Source organism: Sorex araneus, chromosome 5 (genome assembly GCF_027595985.1).
Source record: "Sorex araneus isolate mSorAra2 chromosome 5, mSorAra2.pri, whole genome shotgun sequence".
NCBI classification, from domain to species: domain Eukaryota; kingdom Metazoa; phylum Chordata; class Mammalia; order Eulipotyphla; family Soricidae; genus Sorex; species Sorex araneus.
In genome coordinates this window covers 173,446,973-173,468,910 of record NC_073306.1, presented here as the reverse complement: position 1 = coordinate 173,468,910, position 21,938 = coordinate 173,446,973, and the positions used below count along the sequence as shown (strand labels likewise).

General features: G+C 44.8%; 1 protein-coding gene across 5 annotated transcripts in view; it reads left to right on the top strand.

The window, feature by feature from the left end:
- APBB2 (amyloid beta precursor protein binding family B member 2) overlaps positions 1–21,938 on the top strand; it is a 359,038-nt gene that overhangs the window by 66,500 nt on the left and 270,600 nt on the right. For 4 of the 5 annotated variants that reach the window (XM_055138249.1, XM_055138252.1, XM_055138253.1 and 1 more), the window contains exon 2: positions 9,853–10,007. The exons of the other annotated variant lie outside the window; for it this stretch is intronic. The gene's annotated coding sequence lies outside the window, so the exon portion shown is untranslated. The remainder of the gene's footprint in view (positions 1–9,852; positions 10,008–21,938) is intronic. 5 annotated transcript variants of the gene reach the window in all.

The following is a 21,938-nucleotide window of genomic DNA, read 5'->3' as shown; positions in this document are numbered from 1 at the left end:
GACTGCAGCTCTAGCATCAGCAAAACTGACACAATGTTATGTGCCAATTATATCTCAAAGTATATGTACAAGAACAACACAAGTCTCGTGTCTTATGGTTGAAAAAATTTGACCAGGTGGATATCTGAAACAAATCCAGCCAGCGAAAACAAAGCCCAAGGAAAAAGGTCACCCCTGGAGTGAAAACAGTAACTTTTACTTAAAACAGCAACTTATGCTTAAAACAGCCTGAGATGCAATTAATAAACTAGAAAAAGTTTAACGATTCACCAGAACAGAACATGGAACTGAGAAGAAAAACATGAAAGCCTAGTGGAAGGATTTAAAGGCTACAGTGAGATTTGTTCCAAGTCCCAGAAAGATAATAGAGCAAGTGGAGGGAAGTAATAGTTGAAAAACTAGTGTATAAATAATCCAAGAGAGGGTTTATGAAGATTATAAATGTCCAGTGTTCCTTAAATGTAGGTAATTTATGGGAAGATAAGGGAATCAGCATTCACCAACAAGGCTAAATACAAGGAAATCCATATCAAGACATGGGAGAATTTCAGTAATCCTTAAATTTAAGAAATGTGATCTTCAGAATGCACAGAAAGTAGACTGTTTGTCAGGGGAGTAATGGACTTACAGCTGACTTCTTAGCAGCAATAATGGAACCTGGAAAAAGAAAAACTTTAAAAGGCTAAAAGAAAATGCTGTTGATTACATCCTAGTAAAACTGTAATTCTGGAAAAAGGGAAATTTACAAAAAAAAAAAAAAAAAGATTTACCCTGCAGTTTTACTGGTAAACATCTGAAAAGTATTGCTTCAGACAGAGAAAGTGATTTCCAGACATAGGGCTGGAAGGTGTACAAAGAAATGATAATAACGAAATTAATGGGCTGGGGAAATGGCACAAGAGTCAAGCACTAGCTTTGCAAGCAGCCAATCCTGAAAAACATTGATGAACACATAGATAAGTCTCAAAATTTGAGACCCAGCTCCACAGTCATGCTAGACACATTGTAAGGCACATGTCACTACTGGCGACTGTTGATCACTGCACATTTGGAACCTTTTATCACCAGAGAAAGTCCCGTGGGCAGCACTATTGTAGGATGTTAGAAGGGAAATGCAGCCGTAGTTTCTGCAATTCACTGACAGGTGGGTTGTAAGAGCCACTATTACAATACAAAAGTTAAGTAAAACGTTAAAAATTGAGGGACTGGAGCGATAGCACAGGGGGTAGGTCATTTGCCTTGCACATGGCCGACCTGGGTTCAATTCCCAGCATTCCATATGGTTTCCTGAGCACTGCCAGGAGTGATTTCTGAGTGCATGAGCCAGGAGTAACCCCTGAGCTTCGCCAGGTAAGACCCAAAAAGCAAAAAAAACAAAAACAAAAACAAAACCATTTTGGAAGATCTTGTAAGTAGTGTTCAGGGGCCCAGGACATGCTCCCAACTATCAGATAATTAGTATATGTCTGTGTGGATTTGAATATTCAGTGGTTTCTGGGCAATGATCCCCTGTGGTGTGGACACCAGCAATGCTGGGGCCCATTAGGGCCACACCCAGCAGTGCTCAGGGAACCATAATGTGCTGGGGATTGACTCTTGGACATTGTATCCCTCTGGTCCTAAAAAGACGTTTTTCCCTTTTCCTTTTCTCTTTTTTTTTTTTGCTTTTTGGGTCACACCCGGCAATACTCAGGGGTTACTCCTGACTCATGCACTCAGGAATTACTTTTGGCAGTGCTCAGGGGACCATCTGGGATGCTGGGAATGGAACCCGGCTCGGTCACATGCAAGGCATACACCCTACCCGCTGTGCTATCACTCCAGTCCCAGAAGGCGGTTTTTCATTGCCCTTGTCTTGCCAGCATGTTGGATGTAGACTAGTTGAGAGGCCTGACCCAGAGGCAGAGCATGCCAGGTCCTTGGCACAGAGTCGGTCACTGGAGTTCCATGGTAGCGGGCCTGGCGCCACGATCTCTGGAAGGTCGTATGAAGTATGAGAAAGATGAGAAAGTCAGATGAAAGCGAACACCACCAATGTTATGGTGGTTGTGTAGACAGGAGCTGGAGAAGGAGCTTTCAGGGAGGTGAACCAGGAAGAACTCAGGCAGCCTGAGACTTGGCAAGGAGGCGATGCGGTGCACTGACTCTGTCAGTGATATTCCGGAGCCAAAGTGCATGTGCGCAGGATTTAGGGATTTAAATGCTGCATTAAAAACTCTCACAAATGGTATATTATTGAACTAAGTAGATACAGGATAGTTTTCAAAAATATGGGGCAAATACGAGTTGGGAGAAATGTACCAGGTCTTTGATTTAAATGCCATTTGTTTTGTTAAGTTTAAAAAAAATGTTAATTTTTTTTTTTTTTTTTTTTTTTTTGCCACAGCCAGCTGTGTTCAGTGCTTACTCCTGGCTGTGTGCTCAGGGATCACTCCTGGCAGGCTTGGGGGACCATATGGGGTGCTGGGTGCTGGGTATTGAATCAAGGTCTGTGGGTGCAAAGCAAGTACCTTACCCACCGTTTTATCTCTCTGACTGTTTTATTTCTCTCACCCTGATTCAAATTCAGTTTAAATGCAGTCAGGTTATTTGACATCTCTGTGCTTCAAGATTCCCTGTCTGAAAACAGACATAATAATAATTCCTGCTTTAGCCTGGATGGAGAATTAATGTCAGACCCTGAGCTGAATAGTTTCTATTGGGTATAATAAAACCATCCCAGTCTGTTGTTTTTTAGTCTAGAATGAAAGAGAGAGTAAAGCGAGTAGTTACCAAACATGACTGTATGGCGAGCATCATTTGGGGGTACTTTTAAAAGTACAGGTTCCCAGATATTACCCCAGACATAATAAGTTAGAGGCATGTGTTTTTTTGGACTTTGTATTTTAAAATTATCTTTTATTAAAATAAAAAAAATATCGTAATTTAGGTAATGTGATTATAATAATATTAAAGTTGATAGTTTTTATTTATTTATTTACTTTTTGCTTTTTGGGTCACACCTGGTGATGCAGTCGGGAATTACTCCTGGCGGTGCTCAGGGGACCATATGGGATGCTGGGAATTGAACCCGGATCAGCCACGTGCAAGGCAGACGCCGTACCCGCTGTGCTATTGCTCCAGCCCCAAGTTGATAGTTTTGATGTACAAACTTACTGTACTCTCTTCCTCCCCCAATATCCAGGACTTCACCACTGTCGCTGTTAGGCTTTATATTTACTTGAGAGTCCCTACTCTGGCTCTGAGTGCCATTTTGGTTAGTTTTGCTTGGACAGTGAGTGCCATGTGGTCCAATGGCCTGAATAAACATTGACTCCATATTTACTGTGTGTGTGAGCTTTAAGGCTGTAATTCTAGAGGGCAGTCTGTCTGTCTGTCTGTCTGTATCTCTCTCTCCCCCCCTTTCTGCCCCCCTCTTCATCCTGAATTTTGAGGCAGTTGGTATGATTATGTCCCAGACAGCCTCGTTCTCAGGCTTCCCCCCCTACACCCCTCCCCCCACCCGTCTTTTAAAAATACAACAGATTTGTCAAAGAAACTTCGCTAAGGCAGACATTTGGCATGTTAAAATTAAACTTCAGTTAAGTTTCCAAAAAATAATTCAAGTTTTTTTACCCATGGAAAAAACCATGCAGGAAATGGTTCTGTAATGACGCCCGGGCCCCTTGTTAAAAGTGGCATTTTTCCTGGATAAATCCCAGCATGCGTGCTTTCTCCTTGTGTTTGGGGAGGGGTGGGGTGTGCAGCCCCTTGCCAGTGCGCACACACGTTACAGTCGAACCCGAGAGAACCTTGCCTGTGGTCGCAGGGCTTGGGATATGGTAAAAGGTGGCAAGATTAAAATAAGACGAATCTTTACTAAGATTGGCTCTTTGGAGCAATTCAGAGTCTTTTAAAACTCCGCGCACATACATTTTGGCTCCAGAATATCACTGTAGTTCGCAGCAGAAGCCCCATTCCAGCTTCCATCTCTTTTGCTCATTTAGTTCATGCACTTCCCTTCTGTGGATGCCGAATAACTGAGCTGTCAGCGTTGCCTGGGCAGATCTTTGGTTTGGAGTTAAATCCCCAGCATGGAATCTGACAATGGACCAAATGAACATGTGATTAGATAACTGGAACTAAATCCACTCCTGATACTTTTCATTGACACACTTTCTCAGGAGGTAGGTGAGGTGACAGCACCTGATCATGGTCTGGTCTTGGAAATGGGGACACCAGCAAGTTCCCGTGATGTCCCATGTCATCGATCTCCACGGGTCCTTTTACTTAGTCCTTACAGGAAAACTGGCTCTGAATCATGGTGTTCACAGGGCCCTTTGTGGCAGGAGTGGAGTTTCTTAAATGGTGTTTTCTGGGGAAGGGACCACCAGAGTTACATGTAGTAGTGCTTGCCAGGTGTCATGGATGGAACCCACGCCCTGAACACGCCAGGCATGTGCTCCAGCCCGATGAATTCTCTTTCAGTTTTACTCGATGTCTGTCGACTGAATACATCATGCAGTAACTGTTTCTGAAACAGGTTCATGTTTGGTTTCATCAGTTGACAGTTTCATGAACTTTTTGAGTGTATTGTCCCAGTGTTGCATATGATGGAGCAAAGATTAAAGAGATTAAATTAGTTATCCCAGCAAGCCTTGACCTTAAGGAGCAGGATCAGAGCTTCTAAACCTGAGAATTCCACAATGTCTTTAAAACATGAAGAAGCTGACATTTCTCTTTTCTGCCCCCTCTTTCTTTTGAGGGGAGGATGATCAGCGGCCATAACTCAGAGAAGTCTTTGCCAAATTCCCTGGATGTCTTCATTGTTAGCCCCAAACTGTATTGGGTGTGCCAGTTGGGTTATCGTAATCGCTTCCTCTTGGTGACCCATGATGAGTATCTTTGATTGATTATTTACCTAGGCGGGAGGGTTTGGGGGCACACCGCATTGCTCAGGGCTTGCTTACTCCTGGCCTTGTGCTCAGGGATCGTGCCTGATGTCACCCAGGGGACCATATGTGGTACTGGGGATTGAACCCAGGTCGGCTTTATGCAAGGCAAGCGACTTAGAAGCTGTACTATGTCTCTGGCCAGCTTGTATGATAGATTCTTTTAAAATAGGTTTTTTAAAAGAAAATTAGCCTCTGTCAGGGATGTAGCTCAGCGTTAGAGTGTTTGCTTTGCCTGTGGGAGGTCCCACAGTTTGTTCAGTTCCTAGAACAAAGAGGGAGGAAGAGGAAGAAGAGGAAGGAAGGAACAAAGGTAAGAACTAGCCTCAGCATTCAAATGATTTTTTTTCTGCCTTTCCCAAGACCTTAAGATGTAAATTTATCAAGTCTGGGGATTTGTGTTTCAAAAATCAGATCCAAAGTTGTGTGAGGGGTGTTCTTGGGTGATTCTGCCTGACACGCTGGAGCATTTTGCACTAGCAATGTCAGAAGTGTTGAATTGACAAAGTTGATTGTTTCTAGAGTTAAGACTCCAACGGAAACTTTCCCTCCTACTCGAGACTAGGAAAACACAAAAGCAGCCACACATTTCAGACTCTCCAATTGCGGCAATCTCTGCTCTCTCCACAACTTCCGCCAAAAGCCTTTAGCAAAGGGCCAGCTCAGCTTGCCTGCCGGAGTCCAGCGCAGCCAAGGTTCCCCAGTAAGAAAAGGTTTATCCCCAAATGGCCACAGCTGGTCCCATTCAAATGTCCGCCTGGCCTTCTTTTGAGAACGGTAATTGGGTGAGTGGAGCAAGCTTTTAATCCAATTAGATTAATCAGCCCTGGATTGATTCTACCAGCGCTACACTTAGTATCATTACCTTCCAAATGACTGTGAGCAGTTACTTAACCACTCACCAAAAAGCTTTTTATTTCAACGGGAAATGGCACTGGGGAGGGAATTCCTTGGGTCCTGGTGGACTGTGCACTGCTTTCTGCAAAGGAGCAGACTGGGGAAGGAAGAGATCATGGAGACTGAGAATGGGAGAGATCATTGCACGCGCGCGCACGCACACACACACACACACACACACACACACGAGACTGGAAAAGGGAGAGATCAACACACACACACACAGGACTGCTCGAGGATCCTCATAGGGGACACGGGGACACACACACACCCACCCACTCACCCCCAAGGACACCTGAGGATCGACCACTCAAGGATCCTTATAGAGCGCGCGCACACACACACACACACACACACACACACACACACACACACACACACACACACACACACACACACACACACACACACACACACACACACACACACACACACACACACACCCCAGGCCGCTCGAGGATCCTCATAGAGGCCATCTAGGAATGATTTTCTCTCTTGCTTTGCATGCCCGGCTTTTTAGCATGTTCATGTAAGCTCTTGCCAAGGCACCCACCTCATCGGTCCCTGCAGCTCTCATCATCTGCCTCTTCCCGTTCGTGCCTTTGTCGGTCCGCAGTAGGAGGAGCAGGGGCCTGGGCAGGGAGCTAGGCCCGTGGGGGTGTGGTTCTGCACTGGTTATTGTATTGGTCCTCTCTCCCCTAGCCTTGCAGGTTGTCCACGTGGTGTGGGGCCCCCGGCAGCGTGCATGCACCCCAGCGGCTGCTCTTCAGGAGGTGGAGCGGGCAGCAAGAGCTCAGAGACGCTGGACAGATGCCAGGGCTAGAGTACAGTGGGTAGGGTGCTTGCTGATCCTGGTGCGATCCCTGGTACCCTGTAGGGCCCTCTGAGCTTGCCAGGAGCCAGGAGTTAGCGCTCATCTAAAAAACAAACAAACAAACAAAACCAACAAAGAAGCAGAAAGGGAAGAGAATGATCTGACTCTGACTCGCACATTGGTGGCTTAAGCTGCCGAGTGTTTGGGTTCCAGTTCTTAGTGATGCGGTTGTTGTCTTCCTTTTTAAAACTTCCTGAACTCCGGGTTCCTCTCCCCCGCCCCAAGACCTGGGGCTTGGGGAAGGGAGTGGTCGCGCCTGGAGGCTGTTCGTCACTTATTCCTACCCAGGGAATGTTCATCCTCTGACGTGGCTCTGCATGAGGGTCAAGTTCTGTTTGGGAGGAATACAAAAATAAGGACAGCCTTTGTCGTCCGTGGCTGTGGAGTGAGGCTCTGCATGGCTCTGCATCGGGCAGCCCCGAGCAGCAGGACGCTGGCGTGCGGTGGACATTGGTGTTAGACCCAGCACACTGCCCTCACTGTTCCCCTGGCAGGCTGTGTTCTGGGCAGAGCCATGCCCGTGTTGGTGTGTGGCGTGTCTTCGCTGTCCTTCCTGTGTGTGTTTTGGCTCCACCCTTCCGGCCTGGCTGATAAGTATGTGGTGTGTATATGTGGACTGTCCAGACCGGCTCTGCATGCCGAGGCCTGCGGGGGCCAGAGCAGAGGCCTCTGTGTGGCCTTGAGAAAATGTGTGACCTCTCTGGGTCTCAGTGCCCCTAGAGGTATGATGAGCTGGGGGTGGTTGGAGGGTCTCACTGCTGAGTCGCTGACAGTTCGGAGGCCCCGGGGTGTGGTAGGGTATAGCCGTGCTCACTAGAGGCTGTTCTCCCGGGACATGTCAGCAATACCAAGAGGAACTCTTCTTATTGGTGGGGGCTAGGGAGGCCTCCCACGCGGTGCTCAGGGGACCTGGGGCCCCCGTGGCTCTTCCTCACCGACAGAGCTGATAGTCCTACGAGGGCTCCGAGGGTGCAGCGGGGCCCGGGCCCGGTGCTGGGCAGATGGTTATCCTGGGCCATCCTCGGGATACTGGGTGGAGGGGACCCCCGGGTCACACTCAGCCGTGCTCGGAGGACTTGTGGTGCTGGCAGTGAAACCGGGCTCAGATGAGTGCGTGGAATGAGCCTTCACCCCCGCTGTCTCCCCGACAGAGGCTGTTTTTCATTCCACAGTTCCTGTATGATGTGACCAGTGTGGCTGCAATAATCGAGGGGAGAAAGAACTGGGAGTTTGTCTCCTTGTTGCCAAGCCTGCGGAGTTCTGATTTGTGGGAATGGTGCTCATCCCTGAGAATGCGAGGTTAACACTCAAGCTTTGAATGTGAAAGCTGAGTTACTGAGCTCAGGTGCACTGTAGCACTGTAGCACTGTCATCCAGTTGCTCATCAATTTGCTCCAGTGGGCACCAGTAACATTTCCATGGTGAGACTTGTTACTGTTTTTGGCATATTGAATACGCCATGGGGAGCTTGCCAGGGCTCACTCCTGAGCAGAGCCAGGACTGACTTCTGGGCATGGCAATGGGTAACTCCCCCCACTGCCCCAAAAGTCCCACAGAAAATCTAAAGTTAGGCCAGACAGATAATACAGCAGGTAGAGCACTTTCTTTGTACATTGCTGGCCTGGGTTGATCCCCGGCATCCCGTAGGGTCCCCTGAGGCCCACAGGAATTTACGTTCAGTGCAGAGTCAAGAGTAAAGCCTGAACACTGCTGTGTTTGGCCCTAAAACAAATACTATCCCCCCAAACAATAAAAACTATAATTCTCCAAGAAGTACCTATTATTCTTAGATAAAATTTGGAAAACAGGAAGGAAATACAAATACTTTTAATTCCATGATCCAGAAATAGCTAGTGTTCATACTTTGGTGTCTTTAGATAGTACATACCATTTATTTGAGAGAGAGAGAGAGAGAGAGAGAGAGAGAGAGAGAGAGAGAGAGAGAGAGAGAGAGAGAGAGAGAGAGAGAATTGTTCCATATAGATTTTTGCATTTTCCTTGCTATGTGTCTTTCTTGGTGAGTTTTAAGACTATAGTTTCAAAGGGAGGTTAATGTAATGTTGTGTGTTGTATACTTGCCATAGGTTCCGTTTTTGACTTTCAGAAATAGAATGGTGGCCCCCAAATATGAGAATGACATCTGTCCCTGGCCAAACCATTGTGTTTAGTATGCATAGATGTGTTATTTCCATGATTGACAGACTTCTTCATCTCCTGATTCTTAATCGTTCACTCATTGCTTTGAGAAGGTTCCCTTGGTTTGAGTTTTCTGGACTGACGTTGCTGGGTATAGCATCAGTGGGCAGACATTCTCTTAGCACTCGTTCCTGGAGGCCTTCAGTCCTCAGACTCAAGCACTGTCAGATGTGGGCCAGGCCACAGAGAGCCGTCAAGATATTCTTTTAGCCCCTGGAGATGTTCGGTCATATTTTGTTCGATCATTGTTTGTTTTGATCATTATGATACATTTGTTGAATAGTGGTGGAATCTATCATTTTTCTCTATTAGGCAATGAAAGACGATTCTGGGTGATTTAGCCTATGAAATATTTGGTTGTACCATTCACATTGCATTGAAATTCATTTTAAATTCTCAGCCACTTTGGAATTTTTTTTTTCTTTTACGACCCTCCCCTTTGGTGTCTCTTGGTGGTACCCTTTGAAGTTCTGAAATGTTTTCATATTTGACTGAGATTAAATCTGGGTTTCATTTTACTCTTTTTATAAAACATATTGAGCAAGTAAATTTTCTGTACAAGTTCCTGAGGGGAATGATTCCAGCCCTCTGTGTCCCAAGAATTCAGACTGAGCCTTGCGAGAACATTCCTGTGGTTTTCCACAGGGCAGATCAGTTGTTCGTGAAATTTTAGTTGTAGCTTGCGTTTTCTGTGGTTAATGAAAACAACTGGCTTTCAAGTTTTCCATAAACAGGGCACACTCCGAGGGCTAGACTTTTTTGATAAGGATTGAGGCTCTCAGCGTTCCCCTCCTCAAGAGCCCCAGCCTTAGGATTGCATCAAAGCAGCTGTCTTCTTCTGATTCATGATGCTTTACACATTTGGGAGATGTTATCCCTGCAAACAGAGACTCGCTTTGTGGGTGCTCGTGCCTCTGAGTCTGTTTCATGGCTTCTGATCTTCCGTCTCTCCAGGTTGGAGCTGCTGTGGTGAGTGGCTGTGGTCTGTCGCCAAGCATGCTGTGGTCGGATCTGCCCAGCCGCGGAACAGAAACGTTTGCTGGATGGAAAATCCATAAAAGAAAGCTCCTCTGAAAGCCCCAAAGAGACCAGAACGGACGCAAAAGCAGGTTGGTTTAAGATAATCATGGCAGGGCGAGGAGGTGACGCAGTGTATATATACCTCTTATGTCTGAGGCCCTGCGTTCGATTCTGGCCCGAGAAAAGAAAGGCAGAAAAAAAAAAAGAAAGAATCATTTTTAGAAAATCAGAATGGTTGAATCAAGGGGGTTGGATGAGAGAACCGTTGTGGTTTTGATCCTGTCAGGTGTTTTTAAGACAGTACCGAGCACTGAGCGAGTGAGTTACTGGAGCAAGGCCTCGTGTGATCAGGATGGCAGCTTTCCCCTGATCGCAATCCCCCGTACAGAGGATTGCCTTCTTGTCTTTCTCCTGCTCTCAGACGTGCAGAAAGGCAGGGCAGGCTTCAGAGAGGGGCAGATGGGGCTCAGGTCGGGGAGGAGGCATCGGGGGAGGCCACACAGGGCCGCAGAGCACCAGGGTGACTTTGCTGTTTTGGAGAGAAAGCAGTGTCCTGGACGTGCGCCTGCCGGACACTCGTCTTCCCTTGTGTTTGCAGGGGGCGGGGGCGGGGGGTGTGGGGTGCCTTTGCGGACTCTTCTGGCAGCTTGGTCAGCGTTTGTTTCCTTCGATCTCCCAATCCAAGTTAGCAGCACATTTCATCTTGATGCTGTATACCTTTAGCACTAAGATGGACTGCATATAGGAGGGAGGAAGTGGAGTATCCTGAAGATAATAGGAGTATAAAGAAAAGCAAAATAGCCCCACTGTGGGCCAGAGGAATGAAGCTGCTTAAGCCCCTTGGCAGGGGGCCGGGGGGAGGGGAGAATGACGACTCATTCATTGGGAGCTTGTCCCATTGCACAGGACTCGGACCGGGACCGGGTGCAGCAGATACTTCTGAGGACTCTGGGGCAGCTCTGACAGTGGGGCCTTCGGAGATGGAGAAGGGGTCCAACCCACCGGCTTTGGAACCTGGGTAATGCCGGTTGACACTGAGCAGGCCCGGTTGACACTGAGCAGGCCCGGAGCAGGTGGGGAGGGAGCATCCCAGGGTTCTCGCAGGAAGTGTTGCAAAGGGGTAACTTCTTTTTTGTGGGTGGGGCACGCTGCAGTGCTTGTGCCCTCTTTACTGCCCTTTAGGGAGTTTCAGGGAATGAAGTCAGAGCAAAGAGATGAAGGAAGAGAAGAAGAGATGAAGGAAGAGAAGTAGCAGGGGAGGGGTAAGGTGGGGGTCGCACACCACACCACACACACACACACACACACACGCGCGCGCGTGCGCACATAACATATATACATACATTCATACACACAGCACATGCAACACACACACATTGCTCAGGGCCATGAGTTTAGCAGCATCTAAAAACAGCTCAAAATAAAATAAAATAAAAACAGCAGCTCTGTTTTCCCTTTCCTGATGGGTTTGCTGCTTAGAATCTAGCGTTCATCCCATCCACCAGAAACATCCCGATGGGTCGTGCCTCTGGGGTTGAGGGTTTTCTCTGAAAACAGTACGGCACAGTCCCCGTCTTGCCAGGATCCGGGTCAGCCCGCTGACACCCAGGGGGAGAACTGTATCACTCAGTTATCACCGGTTCCCTGGGAGGAGAGATGGAGCGATGATGGACTGAGGCGTGGACAGGAGGCCCAGCATAGAGAGCTGTCTGTTAGCGAAGGAGGGCTCTGGTTTCCTGGGAGGGCAACTGGCAAAAGAATTCATTTAATTCCATGAGTGGTTTTTGTGAAGATAGGCTTTGTAGGACCTATCACTGTCACTGTCATCCCGTTGCTCATCGATTGGCTCGAGTGGGCACCAGTAACATCTCCATTGTGAGACTCGTTGTTACTGTTCTTGGCATATTGAATACACCACAGTAGCTTGCAAGATACTCTTAGTACCTTGCTGGGCTCTCCGAGAGGAGCGGAGGAATCGAACCCAGGTTAGTGGCATGCAGGGCAAATGCCCTACCCACTGCGCTATTGTAGGACCTATAGGAGAAGTAAATTGTGGATAGGAAGATAATTTCAGAGCTTCCTTAGTATTTGCTGTAAATACAGCCTAGGGAGGGTCATCAGACCCGAGACTCTCAGAGTTTATTCAGCCTTCGAGAGTGGGGCTGCACTTCCCCCACTGAAACCTCAGTTGACTTTCAGGATTAAATGGAATTTTGGGTGCTTCATTTATTTTGTTTTGACTTCGTTAAAGGATTAAATTTGGGGCCTCACATAAGTGAGGCATGTGCTCCCATAACCCCAGCCTCCCCCAGGTTGTAAATGTTAATGATTGTTCATTTTAATAACCAACCCCCACCCAGTTTTTTAAATTTTAATTCTCACCTGTTTTATTTCTTTATGGATTAGGTTATCATCAAAAGTCATTGTCAACTCACAGTAATTTATGTTTTCTGCTGTACTGTCTTCTAGAAGTTTTAGATTTTATACTTTTGCCCAGGGTCTATTTTGAGTTAATTTTTTTGAAGATGTAAACTTTTAATTGTAATCATTTATGTGTAGATGTCCCGTCCTTTCATTTTGTTTGAAATCACTGTCTGTGCTTCATCAGACTCCTCTGTGGGAGAGTCTTTGTCTTTGTCTTTGGGTTCTTCGATCTGTTCCATGGAAGTATTGGGCTGTTCTTTCATCAGCAACTTGATTCTGATTACTGGAGTTTTCAGTAAATCTTTCCATCAGTAGTGTTAGACCCCCGACTTTATTCTCCTTTATATTTGTTTTTTTCTGGTCTTTTTGTCACTTCACGTAAACGTTATAGTCAGTTGATGAGTATCTACAGCAGAGCTTGCCGGGATTTTGCTTAAAAGGGTGTTGAATCTGTAGGTCAAGCAGGGGGCCTCTGACATCTTGACAATGTTATTGTCCGTTGATTATTTCTTTCATTAGTTTTATAGTTTTCCTTATGGATTTTGTATGTATTACATCAAATAGTATTTTGGAGTCTTTCTTTGTTCATTTTGTCCATTTCTCCCCAGTAATATTGAGGGGTACCAAGTCAGTACCTACAAGTGCTAGGGGATCACACCTGGGGCCCTGGGTGTGCCTTTGGATCTCTCTCTTGACCCAGTATTTTGTTCTTAATTTCAAATACTACTTATTGCTCTGTCAAAGAAGGGAATTGACTTTTTTTTTTAATTGCTTTTTGGGTCACACCCGGCGATGCTCAGGGCTACTCCTCGCTCTTCACTCGGGAATTACCCCTGGCAGTGCTCAGGGGACTATATGGGATGCTGGGAATGGAACCAGGGTCGGCTGCATGCAAGGCAAATGCCCTACCTGCTGTGCTATTGCTCCAGCCCCAGGAATTGACTTTTGTATATTACCTTTGTATCCTGAAAACAATTATAATCTTCATTGGTTCCAGTTTTTTGCTGATTCTTTGGAATTTTGAAATAATTTCATCAGTGAAGAAACATGGTTTTATTTCTTCCCTCCCTACTTGTATTATGCTTTCTATTTTCTTGTCTTAGCTCACCAGGTAGGACTTCTAGTTTATATTGATGGAAATGGTGAGAGAGGGCATCTTGACCTTGATAAGGAAGCATTATCTGGCAGTGTGCAGTGGTCTGCAAGGCACTACCTGGTAATGCTGGGTAGTAGAGGGCGTGCAGTGCTGGGGATCGAGCCCCTACACTATCTCCATGGCCCCTTCATAGGATTTTGAGTGGTGAACTAGCTTTTTGATAGGGATTGTGTTGAGTTGCTGGATCAATTTGAGAAATATTGCCATCTTAGCTGTATTAATGGTTCTACGAATGAACAGGGATGTCTTGCCATTGATTTGGGTCCTCTCTGATTTCTTTTGAGAGTGCTTTGTTGTTTTCAGGAAAAAAAATCTTAAACTTCTTTGTCTAATTTATTCATAAGTATTTTTCCCTTTGTGATGCCTTTTTGAATGGAGTAACTTAAACTTTAAAAAATTTTTTAAAGTAGCCACTGCTAATGTGTAAATATTACAATTGATGTTTGCATATTAATTTTGAACCTCATTGAATTTGTTATTAGTACCAGTAGGGTTATTTTTGTTTCTAAATTTTGACCCATACCCAGCAGTGCTCAGAGCTTACTTATGGCTCTTCACTCAGGGATCACTCCTGGTTGGCTTGGGGGACCATATAGAGTGCCAGGGATTGAACCCAGGTTGGTCACATGCAAGGCAAATGCCCTACCCACTGTACTACTTCTCCTGCCCCATTACTGATAGGTTTTTAATTTATTATGTTTGTGACTTTTTTTTTTTTTTTGCTTTTTGGGTCACACCGAGCAACGCACAGGGGTCACTCCTGGCTCATGCACTCAGGAATCACCCCTGGTGGTGCTCAGGGGACCATATGGGATGCTGGGATTTGAACCCGGGTCGGCCTCGTGCAAGGCAAATGCCCTACCCGCTGTGCTATCACTCCAGCCCCCGATGTTTGTGACTTTCTTAGGGTGAGTGGTTATCTATGAATTGAGGGAGTTTCATTCTTCTCCAGTCTGAATGCTTTCACTTAACAAAAAAATAGTAATTTGAAGACTTTAGTGTGATATTAGAAAGACAAAGAGCCATGAAATCTCTGTTGAAATCATCCTACTACATAGCTTTTCAAAAAAACCAGAGATGGTAATTACAAAATTCATGTGCTCATAATTTGAGCTAGTTATTTAATCAGTGAGCTATTAATCAGTTATTTAACCAGTTGCCACTCCTGAACCTTCTTTGGGACAATGCCTGTTCTATCCTTTGCATCTCTGTCGGGGGGTGAGTTGTCCCTGAGTCTCTTTTGGATCAGCCCTCTCTCCTTTTCTGATTTGCTTTTATAATTTTTGTGATGTGTCTTTTGAAGTTTCAAAATTTCAAGTTATGATAAGACTTACTGATTTCATTTTCCTTCTGAAATTCATAATTTTCATATTTCTGAGTATTATTGGCCTAACCAAAGGTCTCTAATATTTTTCTCCTGTAGTTTTTTCTAGTTTTTTCAAAACTTCTCCTGTAGTTTTGAATTGTTTCAGTCCTTTCATTGTTTCAGTCTTTGATCCATCTTGGATCTAGCTTGGTGTGTGGTGTAAGGTTTGAGCATACGTTCATTTAAGAAAAAAAATATGGATATCTACTTGTCCCAGTGCCATTTGCTAAAAAGACTCTCCTTTACCCATTCACTCGTTTTGGCATCTTTATAGAAAATCAATTAACGGTGTATGTAAGGGTTTATTTCTGGACTCTCAGTTCTATTTCTGTGAGTTACATGCCAATCCTTATGCCACTTATCTTAGTATTTTAGATGTAATTTTTCCACGAGAGATGTCTGTCCCAGAAAGCTATTATAATAGACAGCATCTCTCGGCGCCTGCCCTCTTCCTTTACCTCCCTGCTGTTGTGCTGACTGGGGATCCACATGCGTGTACTTGGGGTGGTCCTGCCTTCAGTTGTGCTGCTAGCTAGGGGTCACACCGCAGTTGAGTGTCTGTGCACCGGCCGTGGTGCTCAAAGGGGCTTGCTTGCTTCTATTGGAGATGCTCGAACACAGTTGGTGCCATGCAGCCAGGATCAGAGGGCAGAGCTGCCAGGATTGTGCTTGGTGCATGTAGCAACACCAGGGCTTGAACTCATGGCCTCACACTTGGAAGGAAGAAGCATTTGCAGTTAGCTACCTCCAGATCCCTCTTCATTTTAAATTTTTGTTTGGAGGCCATACCTGCTAGTGTTCAGGGCTTACTCCTGGCTCTGTGCTCAGGGCTCACTCTTGGCAGACTCGAGGACCATACGGAGTCGTGGAGAATCACACTCGGGTTGACCACATGCAAAGCAAGCACTTTACTCTCTGTACTATCTCTCGGCTTTCATTTTTAATTTACATTTTACTTGTGCACTTTCTTAGTTTTGGAGGCCACACCAGCTGACATTGAGGTACGACTACTGGCTCTGTGCTCAGGGACCGTGAGATTGAACCAGCCTTGGCCATATGCGAGGGAAGCACTTCAGTGCTGTACCAGCTCTCGGGCCCCTTGTTAGTCCCCTTAATAGTTCTGCTGTGTCTTTGCTTCTCTGTTTTTCATGCCTGACTGAGTCACTCTGTTAAAAGTATTTTGTCCCATCGCTTTTTCTTTTGGATAGCTATAGGGAACCTTAAATGATAGAAGGCAAAGTAAATTACTTTAGTACGTTTCTTATTGATTTATCTTTATTTAATGATAACTTTTATTGATAATCTTTATTTAATAATAATACTTATTGATGAACAGATAAGTATTTGTTTATCAATTTGCTCAAGTGGGCACCAGTAACGTCTCCATTGTGAGACTTGTTGGACTGGAGAGAAAGCACAGCGGGTAGGGCATTTGCCTTGCACGTGGCCAACCCATGTTCCATTCCTTCATCCCTCTCGGAGAGCCCGGCAAGCTATTGAGAGTATCCCGCCCACATGGCAGAGCCTGGCAAGCTCCCCGTGGTGTATTGGATATGCCAAAAACAATAACAACAAGTCTCACAATGGACACGTTACTGGTGCCAGCTCGAGCAAATTAATGAACAATGGGACGACAGTGCTATACAGTCACTGTCACTGTCACTGTCACTGTCATCCCATTGCTCATTGATTTGTTCGAGTGGGCACCAGTAACGTCTCTCATTGAGAGACTTATTGTTACTGTTTTTGGCATATCCAACATGCATGGGTAGCTTGCCAGGCTCTGCTGTGCGGGCTCGATACTCTCGGTAGCTTGCCGGGCTCTCCAAGAGGGGTGGAGGAATCGAACACGGGTTGGCCACGTGAAAGGCGAAAGCCCAACCACTGTGCTATCACGCCAGCCCTATACAGTGCTATTTATTTATTTGCGTTTTGGTTCACACCTGGCTCTGCACTCAGGAATTACTCCTGGTGGTGCTCGGGGGGACCATATGGGATGCTGGGAATTGAACCCGAATTGGTTTCATGCAAGGCAAACACCCTACCCAATGTGCTATCGCTCCAGCCCCTTGGTATGTTTTTTAGATTACTATATGCATTACGTGGGTGGGGGCGGGGATTGCTCCCAAATAGTGCTCAGGTTATCTAGGATCTCACTGGCAATTCTCAAACAAATGGGCCAGCAGTTCAACGCAGGGTCCGAGGATGTGGTGTTCTCTGAGCCTGCAATACTGGGCATTATTAGGGCCACTCTGGCCATGTTTGGAGACCGTTAGAGGTGGTAGAGAGCTCCAGGGTTGTATCTGGCAGTGCTTAGGGGACTTGGAGCTTGGGATTAAGCCCAGGCTGACCTAGACATGTGCTCTGGCCACATTGCTATCTCTTAACCCATGTGCATTGTTAATGTTACCATTTTGCATTCTGAGGACACTCGGCCATGCTCACGGCTTGCTCCTGTTTCTGTGCTCAGGGATCACTGACTGCTTAGGGGACCATTTACAGGGCTGGGGATGGAACCAGGGTTGGCTTCATGCAAAGCAAGCACCCTGCCCACTGTACTATCTCTCTGCCCCCCCCCATATGCATTATTTTAAATTAAAAAAAAATACTTTGGGGACTGGAGATAGCTCAACACGCTGAGGACATATTTTGTATGTGGCAGGTCGGAATTCAGTCCCTAGACTGTGTGGTTCTCTGAGTACCCCCAGGATAACCTCTGTACATCAAAGAGGAGCGTAAACTCTGAGCCACTGCCAGATGTGACCCCAAAACAAAAAAAAAAAATAGAAAAAGCTTTAGGCAGAGGGTAGCTCAGTTGAAATACTGAGTATGTTCCCTGCTCCTGCATGATCTGAACATCACGGTGTATGGCCTTGGTGCTCTCTGGGCACTGGGGAGTGTGGCCCATATTAAATAATAGAATTTGATTTTCCTGGTGGCCAGAGCGATTGTCCACCAGGCAGAGCACTGGCCTTGCACCTAGCCAACCTGGGTTCGATCTCCAGTACTGCACATGGTCCCCTGAGCCCCGCTGGGAGTGATCCCTGAGTACAAAGCAAGGACTAACCCTAAGCACAGCACCACCCCTCCCCAAATAAAGCACTTTGCCCAGTGTCTTCATGTGTTCCATGAAAATTAGAAATCTTTCATAATATTACTAAAATGCTAGCTGTATTTTTACCTCGCCTGTGCTATTTTTATTTTTGAATTAGTATAATTCTTAGTAGAACTACTGTGCACAAATGAGAATAATTTTATTAGAAGAATGAAAACCACAAATTTATACCTTGGTTACTACTGATAAAATTGTGAATTGCAGGAAGATAGAAGAGGAAAATGATGTTAAAAGCCCATACTTTATTATGATGTCTGGGTTCTAGTTGACCGCTTTGTTTTGTTTTCTAGTGAAGTTAATTTTGTTTGGGGCATGACTTAGTTTTTGATGTTCAAAAAAAATGGCATCAATTTGGTCTTGGTGCAGTCCAGGGACATTTATTTTTCTTTTCTGACTTCTAGCTAAAAGCTGACACGGGGTTCTAATTGGGTATTAAAATGCCTCTCTTAGCTATAGATCATATTGGCTGCTGGTCCATTAGTGGGTCAGGCCATGCCTCTTAACCCGGAGCACACAGCTTTCCAGGATAGATGCTGTGCTTCCTGCCTTGTCTTTGTAACCTTTCTATTTCCTCCTGCTAGAGCAGCTGATGGGCAGTGAACTGTTTGCCCCTCGGTTGTTGCTTTCCATGGCAGCCCCAAGGCTGACCATTTCACTCCATAAATAGTAAGCATGGTGGGATCATTTTTCTTATGATTTTTTTTTTAAAGAAAAGACCACAGGTAAGCAGCATTCATTTTTATCTCTGGTACCCCGAAGTACCACTCAGGAGTCTTTGAAGCCATTCCCCGCCTCACACATTTTCTTTGGTTTGGGTGCCTGAACTGTTCCTACACTGTGATCCCAGGAAGAACAAAGCACAATATTCTAGAAGATAGAGTCTTGTTTTTTTCTCAGGAAGTTGAAACAAAATATGGCTGGGTTGGGGTAACTTATGAACTGCTCTCGGCTTTGAATTGGAGCCTTGTGTGAAGCGAGAGGTTCTGAATGGTCAAGCCTCTGGGCTATGTTGTACACTTGCATTTGTGCAGGTTCCAGCCTCTCCAAACTTATTTGGTGCCAAGGAATCAACACAGTCAAATTTCATGAGCCAGTGTAAGAATAGAGTATATGAAACTTGCTGTCATAAAGAAAAACTACGTTTTTGTAACTGTTATGAAGGTGCTGGAAATAAATATGTTACTAGAGTTTGGAATAGCTTATTTTTTGATTCTTTGTACTTTAAGAGATTAATCTGAAATATTAAGTTTCCTTTAAAAGTCTTCAAATATAGTATGTTTGATTGGCATATAGTCAGTTGTTGCTTATTTTAATGTAATTGCTGATGAGAAAAAGCAGTAATTTATCAGTCCCATAGTGACCTGTAATGAACTAAAAACACTTAATTTGGTGATACTGTCTCAGATCTATAGCCATGGTATAACTGTCCAGAAGTCCTGAAATTTTCAAATTTTCAAATTGATTGTCACCTGCTCAGATAAGGATTGATCCCTAGCTTCCTTTATAAACCAAAGTAGATACTAGATGTTCTTACGTAGATAATATCCAGGCCAGTAATTTATTTATTTATTTATAAATTTTTTATTAGTGAATCACTGTGGGGTATAGTTACAGATTTACAAATTTTTGTGCTTGTGTTTCAGTCATACAATGACTGAGTACTCATCACTCTACCAGTGCCCATTTTCCACCACCAATGATCTCAGTATCCCTCCCAGCACCACCCCCCCATACATACACACCCCACCTTTATGGCATGACATTCCTTTTTGTTTTCTCTTTTCCTTTTGGGTGTTGTAGTTTGCACTAGAAGCATTGAGTGGACATTGTGTTTGATCTATAGTATACATTCAGTTCATCTTTCCCAACCTGAACTGGTCCTCCAAATACCCTTTACTTGGTGTTCCCTTCTCTATCTGAGCTGCCTTTTCCCTCACCATTTGAGGCCGACTTCCAAGCTATGGAGTAAACCTCCTGGTACTTATCTCTACTATTCTTGGGTATTAGTCTCTCATTCTGTTACTTTATATTCCACAGATGAATGCAATCTTTCTATGTCTCTCCCCTCTTTCTGACTCATTTCACTTAACATGATACTCTCCATGTTGATCCATTTATATATAAATGTCATGACTTCATCTTTTCTAACAGCTTCATAGTATTCCATTGTGTAGATGTTCCAAAGTTTCTTTAACCAGTCATCTGTTCTTGGGCACTCAAGTGTCTTCCAGATTTTGGCTATTGTAAACAGAGCTGCAATGAACATACAGGTGTCATTTCTACTATACTCTTTTGCCTCTTCAGGATATATTCCCAAAAGTGGTATAGCTGGGTCAAATGGGAGCTCAATTTCTAATTTTTTGAGAATCATCCATACTGTTTTCCAAAAGGGCTGAACCAGTCGGAACTACCACCAGCAGTGTAGTAGAGTCCCTTTCTCCTCACATCCACGCCTACAGCTGTTGCTTTTGTTCTTTTGGATGCTGGTCAGTCTTTGTGGTGTAAGATGATATCTCATTGTTATTTTGATCTGCATCTCCCTGATGATTAGTGATGAAGAGCATTTTTTCATGTGCCTTTTGCCTATTTGGATATCTTCTTTGAAAAGGTTTTTTTTCCATTTCATCGCCCTATTTCCTGATGGGCTTGGATGTCTTCTTTTTGTAGAGTTCAACTAGTGCCTTGTTTATCCCCTTGATATCAACCCCTTATCCGATGGGTATTGGGTAAATATCCTTTCCCATTCTGTTGACTGTCTTTGTATTTTGGTCACTGTTTCTTTTGAGGTACAGAAGCTTCTTAGTTTAAGATAGTCCCGTTTGTTGAATTCTATTTCCACTTGCTTGACCAGTGGTGTGTCATCTTTGAAGATACTTTTAGCTTCAATGTCATGGAGGGTTTTGCCAACCTTGTCTTCAATGTATTTTATAGATTCTGGTGTGATGTTGAGGTCTTTAATCCATTTTGATCTGATTTTTGTACATGGTGTTAGGTAGAGATATGAGCCCATTTTTTACACGTAGATGTCCAGTGATGCCAGCACCATTTGTTAAAGAGGCTTTCCTTGCTCCACTTCATGTTCCTTGCTCCCTTATCAAAGATTAGATGATCATATATTTGAGGGTGTGTGTATAAAGATATTCCATCCTGTTCCATTGGTCTGTGCAGGTCAGTAATTTATTAAAGAAATATATGTAGGTGTCTTATTTGCTTCCAGTAGGAAATTGCGCTGTGCATTTGTTAGTGTAACATTTGGAAGAATTAAAGGAAATGAATTCATTTCCTTTAATTAAGGAATTAAAGGAAAAGAATTGCAGTCACTATGCAGGTGAAGCCTTTGAGGCCATAATATAGGATCTTAGCAGCTATTCTTTTTGTCTGATTTTAGGACCATACTCAGTAATGCTTAGGGATTTTACTCCTGGCTCTGCACTCAGGAATTACTCCTGGCTGTGCTCGGGGGACCACAGAGGATGCTGGGGATCAAACCTCGTCTGCCATGTGCAAGGCATGCGCCCTCCCCACAGTATTATCGCTCCGGCCTCATTAATAACTATTCTGAGCTCAGTTTCATAAGGTGAATTTCCAGGAGATTTAAGGTCAGCATGTGAGTGTGCCCTGGCCTTTATCCGGCATCTGGCTAAAGAGAGAGAGAGTGCCCTGGACAGTAACGGGGTCATTACTAACTTTGCCAAAGACTTATTTCAGAAATAAAAAAAACAAGGTGGCTGGCATTCCACCTACAGCTTCAAGCTCTTGATGCTTCTAAAATTGGGTGAAAAATGACCCCATGGTGCTATTTGCAGTAGGCAAGATAGGGAAGTACCCCAGGTGTCCAGTGACAGGTGGAGAAAGAAGGTGTGGCTTAGATCTAGGATGGAATGCTACCGTGCTGAAAGAAAAAATGAAGTCTTTTTATTTGCAGAAGGTTGGTTGGACTTTGAGGGAGTGTGGCTGAG